This window comes from Gossypium hirsutum, chromosome D05 (assembly GCF_007990345.1).
Source record: "Gossypium hirsutum isolate 1008001.06 chromosome D05, Gossypium_hirsutum_v2.1, whole genome shotgun sequence".
In the NCBI taxonomy this organism is placed as follows: Eukaryota; Viridiplantae; Streptophyta; class Magnoliopsida; order Malvales; family Malvaceae; genus Gossypium; species Gossypium hirsutum.
This window is the reverse complement of record NC_053441.1, coordinates 54,008,122-54,015,552: the sequence shown is the minus strand read 5'-3', so window position 1 is coordinate 54,015,552 and position 7,431 is coordinate 54,008,122. Positions and strand designations below refer to the sequence as shown.

Genomic DNA, 7,431 nt, shown 5'->3' with positions numbered 1-7,431 from the left:
AACACTTCAAATCCAAGTTTTATTTTATTAGGATTAGGTAAATAATTTAATGAGCTGAGAGGTTGGATAAATATGACTATATAACGATAGATATATGTTGATTGTAAATGATAACTCGCAAAAAGGTTCAACCATCACTGCTAAAACTTCAGTGATTGCTGCTGTGGTTGGACCTTAAAATGCTTCGATGACCAGTTAATGCAATAAAACTCAAGGAAGCATTGTCAAAACAAAAGATGTAATGATGTAAAAGGAAAAAAGGAACAAAAAAAAAAACCCCTCAAGATCAAGCTTCAATCCGAAGCATTAACGAAATCTTCAGTCGAAAATGAAATTAACAGCTGCAATGAAAAGGATGGAAATAATTAAAGGAAAGTTTCACCATCCCTTCAACACAACAATGTTTCTCACCATTTGGAAGCCACCCAGTTTCATCCATCGATCTTAAAATGATTGGTTGATCAGTTAACGCAATGTCGGACGGGTAACTCGAGGCCTCACTGGTGTCTTTGAAGGACTTACCCTGAAAGTTTGGAATTGAAACAATAGTGATTAAGCTTTTAATTGTTAACAAGTACAGGATTTGGAGCAACAATTCAGGGACACACCTGATTGCCTGAGTTCCTAGCACCATGCCACTACAATTCAGTGCCATTATGGCACTTTCCGCCTGTAAATAAAGAAGAAAAAAATCATCAGCTTCAATAAAGGCGCAAAACATCGGGTAGGGGAATATTATTACTTTGGAAACAAGTAAAATTATTTTAATTGTCACCGAATCTTAGTTCATATCATACGTGAAAAATGCATGTACAAAGGTCTCATGCTTTATGCCGGTGGTGATTCATGATGTAGAACAGATTTAATGCAAAAGTAGATGAATTGTTACTTATCGTAGTTAAAAACAAGCAGTAATACGGAAAAAATGTTCTGTGGTAAATAATCAAACAAACAGATATCTACGGAAACAAAGTGCAAGATCTGAATGAACTATGGAATAGGTCGATTGATTCACATGATCATACATCCTTTGCAAGCAAAAAGAACGATTTTACTATTTGGATCTATTATCGACCATATCTAAGATTCCAAAAATTGACAAAGGAATATAAAATCAATGAAGATAGAAACCCTTTCCTCGCTTCAGCTGTTATGGTAAAAGTTGAAAAGGTAAAAAGAAAACATTACCCAAACAAACCTACAATCAAGTGACTCACAATTACGTAGTTCAAAATGGATTCAAGGCTACACATGGAGAAGATAAACTATAAAGAATGTGAATTCGGTCATACAGTTAAGAAAAGCCTTCAATGTCAAATGTAAAGACCATAAAAGAAGTTATTTAAGGGTCAAAAAAGGTCCTTTGAGAGACCAGGTAATGTCATGGGGTCAAACAAGCCTCAACACGTTTTATTGCCAGAATTTCAGTATTTTGCCAACATTATTAGGAAAAAAAAAAAAAAGTTAAGCTTATACATGGTCAATGGTTGTAAGAAGTCGGGATATATAAAAGAAAAAATTGTTCAAAGAAAAGCTCCTGTTTTGATATAGACTTCCCTTAATCTATCATGTGATTTAAAGCATACAGAGGAATAACGAGGGTGACTACATTTGCACAAACAGTTTCCAAAGAGATGCCGATAACATATTATAAATTATTTCAGAAATATGAAAATATACTAATTGGAATGGGAGCTAGAAACATAGTTTCCAAATCATTGTAAACATAATCGCAAAATAGTTTTGAACCCAAATCTATTTCAATATCAATCCTGTAAACATGAACTTACCATGGCAAATTCAACAAAAGCAATACGAGTTGAATGGACTTGATCCCCTAAAAGCCTCAAGCGAGTGACCTGAGAATTAAATATAATGATGTCAACCTTCAAGATGAGCCCTTTACCTTTAATCTTCTTTCTGAAAACAATTCTTAGAAAAAGGGGTGTGAAGTTTTGATAGCGTACTAACCTCACCACAGGTTGATTCGAAGAAACTCTTCATTTCAGTTTGAGAAACCTTCAGTCAAAGTGAAAATACTCAATCAGATTAGATCAAAAAAGATAATTTAATAATATATATGCTAGTGGAAGAGAAGATAACCAATTACTTCAGTGACAAAAGTCTGGAACTCAAACATTCATCTGATAAACATGGGGGGTTACCTTCTTGTCAAATATTTGTACAATAGACTGTCCTGGTACACATTTCCCTTTCATTTTCTGACTGCAATTGTAGTTATTATAAGTATCAATAGTGAACTCAAAAAGAACATTATAGAGAAATTCCAAGAGCTATTTAGCAATGGTGAAACAGTATCACATAAAGTGAGGACTTATGCAAAGTAGAAATAGCTAAGAGCCAGAAAGTTTTCCATCCATACCCTAGGAAGAAATGTAGGGTTCACAGGAAGGATGGCAGTTTTTGAAGGCAAGACCCTAACAGGATAAAACCCAAGCATTGTCCCATCAAGGCTCAAAGCAGCTCTTGCACCTTCTGTAAAAACAAAGTTAGTATAAAATGTGAATAAACGAACATCTGACGTATTAAAAAAAATTAATTTTCAGTCCACAAGCAGCTTACGTTCATCTGCAAACTCTACAAAAGCAAAGCGAAGAACTGAATGCGGATCACCACAAACTCGGCAATCAACAACCTTCAACAATAAATTCCCAAAACACTTGAGAAATGTAATATATACTGTAATCTGTCACATAGGTTATCATATATACAGTGGTTTTTTTCCCCAGTCAAACCGAAAGGAGATCCCAACCAAAATATGAAATAAAGAACCATTATTTAAAAAGATAAAACTCGAGTCTTTTGCACGTATTGGAGGAGGAGAGAGAGCTCTACAGATGGAAATGATAAAGCTAGACATTGGAAATTATTCTTCTTCTTATGAGAAAAGGAATGGAGTTCTGCTCTAGACATTGTTGAAATTACAAGGAAAGCTTTGAAGCGATCACAATAACTTACTTGTCCGCAATTACTAAATAAGCCGGCAAGTTGCTCTTCGGTGATCTAATACAAAGAAGGAAATGACTTTCACAAGTGAGTTCTCCAAGTCAGCATGAAACAACAAAAGAAAACCACTAATGGTGTGGTTGTTTAAACTTACAGTCTGATCAATATCAGAAACATAGACTGTACGCCTGATACTATCATCTCTTTGAGCTCGAAAAGCTCTACCATTAAGCCTCCTTCTACCCTGGTTGACGTTATTTCTACCCTGAAAACACAACAATAACCATTTACCAAATGTAACCGATGTAAAATTATAAACAAATCTACGACGATCTCGTGTCGGTAACTCGATATTCAGCATAATAATACCACATATGATAAGTAGAGGGAGAAAGCCAACTCCAAATGCTTCAAAGTTCCAACTAGTCAATCCGATTAGACAATAATTAGGCTGACTAAAGCCCTTACAATCATAAATGCCAGCAAAACATAACAGTTTATCAATTAAAACGGGGGAAATTCAGAAAAACCATTTCAAAATGCAGAATTGAATAAGCATAGAAAGAGGAATAAAACTGCCAATTTAAACATTAGGATTTAAAAACAAAGCAAATGCCAAAACCCCAATTTAGCTATGCAATCAAAATCATATCCATCAATAACCCTTCAAAACCCTCAAAAAAGGAGAGAGAGACAACTTTCCCAAAAGACAAAAACAAACCAATCACATAAAACTAAAAATTAGCAAACACCCATCATTCAAAAAAAAATGCAATTAGAAAATGTAAGTGATCAGTGAAAGAAAAATACCCTTTTGTTGGAAAAATTCTCATTGCCAGCTGATTGCTTAACAGGAACCTGATTAAAATTATCTGATTTTTTGGTCTGATTATGATGAAAAGATGATGGGAAAATTTCTTTGGCCAAAGGGTTCAACTTTGTGAACATATCAACCAGGTTTTGCACATTGAATTCCTTTGATTCTGATTTGGTTGTTTCCACTTCCAAATCGTTGTTTTTAGCAGCTTCCACTGCTTCACCTGAATTGTCAACAACTGCAGCCATAGAAGCAAAACCCAAAACCCACGAAGAAATTGTTTTTTTTTTTTAAGAAAATAACAATAATCAGAAGAAATGGGAATTTTGCTTTTGTGAATTTATACCTTTCATTTCTTTCTTACTACAGAGGAACAAAGTTCAGAGCTTTACAGAGAAACAATAAATAAAAACAAACTTTTTATGATTATCGATGCCTAATAATAGATATCCATTTAAGAAAAAACAAATTTCTAGAAATGGAAATAAAAGCTAAAATGCAGATTGGTTTCCTTTTTTCTTCCGTTTTGGATGAATTAATATTAAATAGATAAATATCTCGAATTAATTTTTTTTTTAAATTGCAGGGGTTTGAAAGAAACGAAATGAATATCAAATAAAGAGAGAATAATGGGGAAGAATAACAGCCTTTTTTGCTTTTCTCAATTGATTTTTATTCTTTTTTTTTAAATATGGAATTTAATTGTAGGAATAAACAATTATTTAATAATATTAATCTAAATATCAAAGTAATCTTTTTTTTGAAAGAAAATATCAATTCAAGTATTTAATTATGGAGCAGTTTATCCCTAACTTTTTTCTTCTTTAGCAGTTATTCGTTGATTCCTTTTTCTTTTCCTTTTCCTTGGCAAAAGATACCAGCTACTTTTATTCACCCAAAATGCATAATTTGTTATTTCTACAAGATCTCGTGCATTGGAAGCTACGGCTATGGACCAGAATTTATTAGTATGGAATATTTTCTTTTCCAAGTGAAATCCCTTAGTACATGAAAGAGTGCTTTCGTTGTTGTGGAATAAGAAGCCTTCGTATCTTAATACATGTATTTAATTTATTTTGGGCTATTAGAGTGGGATTCACTTTTCGGAAAATATGAGTCAAAGCAATAACAAGAATATTTCTAGTGGAACATCTTTCACAATCCTTGGAGATAAAGTTCACTAATAGACCGAGGAATAAGTAATTCGCCTCATTCACATCCAGATCATGAATGTTTGGAATCCATATTATGCAAGGAGATATTGCTTTTGCTAGTTCGAATTGAAGGGTGATATAAAATTGGTCTATTTCCGACATCATATCCATAGTTAACGCATTCATCATAGTTAGAAGCTCCAGCTCCGTATCAAGGTCACGATCAATAACGTCACTAGCATCAATATCGCAACTCGATTGGTATAAAAATTATTATCAATGCTTAAAAATGTGGGTTCGTCTATAATATTTTTATTTATAGATTGGAGAAAATATAGATAGTTCTAAGTATTGTGTCAAAAAAATAGATATAATTAATATTTGTAATTTTAATGATTTTTTTAATTTTTATATTATTAAAATGACTATTATTTATAAGTTGGTTGAGATTACAAATCTTTATGTTTGTTTTTTATAGTTTGCCACAGTTGTACTTAATTTTTTTTTTAATGATGAAATCCATAATCAATTGATGAATCCTTTTTAATTAAAATAAAAAAAAGTTGTTTTGTACCAAAATAATACTATATCAATCTTCTTCAATAATCTTTTGTGTTAAAAAATAGTATATCAATCTAAATCATATCATACTTTATAATTATTTTTTTCATTTGAATGAATATAATATTTTAAAATTTATTTTCATTATTTATTCTTGTATTTTAGTGTTTGGTGTTTTGTCTGAAGAAGTCAACCATATTTTGGTGTGTTTGACAATTTGTTTATTTTAATTTTTTTTTTACAAAAGACAACCAATCAATGACGATTACAAATCAGTAAATTTTTAAGTAGTAATAAGAGTACGATACATTCAAATTTTTATGCAGTAACACTAGAGTTGAATTTGGGAGTTCTTCAAATCTCCATAAACTATTAAGATTATGATCAACTAGTTTAATCACGTTGTCAGTAATTTTATTGTGGCTTTTAGGAATATATCAAACTCGCACACTCCAATTGCGTTTTAGAAGCTGGTCAGTCAATAGCAACTTTGTCATCCCATTAACAATAATCTCTCAAACCAAAATCAATTCATGTTTATTTTAAGATGTTGTAAAATGTTTTCCAGTGTTACACAAAAATTAATTTGTCTGTCATAATATAACGTACTGAGAATATTGTTCTATCTTTGATTCTTGGAAGAGAAGAATAATTAAAATATTTAAATACCCAAAAGGTTTATGCATTTATCTTATTGGAATATTAGATATATATAGAAAAATAATTGAGCACTAGGAATATAATAAAATAAACTATTATTTAAAAAACCCTTAATTATAATATTAAATAATGAGAAAGAAAAGAAACGATGAGTTTCGGTGGAGCTTCTTTGCCGATGATCTCAAACTTAGGCAGTGAAAAAGGATGTCGTGGAGATAAAGATATGGTTGATATTGGAGAGGTGGAGATGGAAATGAGATGAATATTATCTTCTTCTTTTCAACTGAAATAACCTTCTAATCATTGGTTGACTAGTCTTCTCCAAAGTTTAATGGTGGAGATGTATAAGCTTATAAAAGTTTGATCTATCATTTCGTTTTATTTTGAAGAAAAAAGTGTATGAAGTATAGATTGAGTTTTGGAGTCACGAAAATAGTATTGCGCAAGTCAATTTCAGCTAAAAAGAAAAATCATATAATCTGAATTACTAGAGATTTGTGGGGTTATTTTAAAATTAACAAATGCAGCCGATGCCAAATTTTCTTAATAATGTCGACTGCAATAAGAAAACAGATAAACTCCTAACTTCTTTCACCTCAACTAAATTAGTACTTAAATCAGCTGATTTGGGGTTTCTAGTTAAGGTTTTTTTCAAAGTAAGGTTAATGAAATGATATTCGAGTTTGAATATTTTAAAATCCCTAGTTTACTCCATGAACCGAAAATTTTGAATCCAATTTCAAATGATTCGAAAACCAGGGCTTATTTGTAATGGGATCGTCGTTAATACATTGCAAATCAAAATCGAAACCTTCCACCCATGGCTTGTGTCGGTAGTACTTGACGACGGAGCAAATCAAAATCTCAATACAAAATCAAAGCAGAGACAACCAGATAATAAACATGGAATTCCAATAAAAAAAAGAAAACCGAAATCAAATTCACCCATTGGGGGGTGGGGAAAACAAATCTAGGAACATCTTAGATTTGCAAACATGTTCTTCATCGAGGTTAGACAGTAGAGGCGGCAATAAAAAAGGAAAAGAAACAAGAGGCTAAGCAGCGATGCACATTGACTGGAGGCGAAACATAGCAAGACTTATCTGTCTGAGTTCGGGTTCAGAACTCTGGATCTCCGTTCGGCGATCCCAACGGCGGTAAGGTGAACCACAACACGATGTAAAACATGCCGGAGATTGTTATGAGCTGATCTAAGAATTGAAGAAGAAGAAGAAGAAGAAATCCAGAGAGAATAGAATCGGGAGAGAGAGA

General features: G+C 32.3%; 1 pseudogene; it reads right to left on the bottom strand.

The window, feature by feature from the left end:
* Positions 1 to 62: 62 nt before the first annotated feature.
* On the bottom strand, positions 63 to 4,433 carry LOC107903994 (polyadenylate-binding protein-interacting protein 9-like; annotated as a pseudogene).
* Positions 4,434 to 7,431: the final 2,998 nt, after the last annotated feature.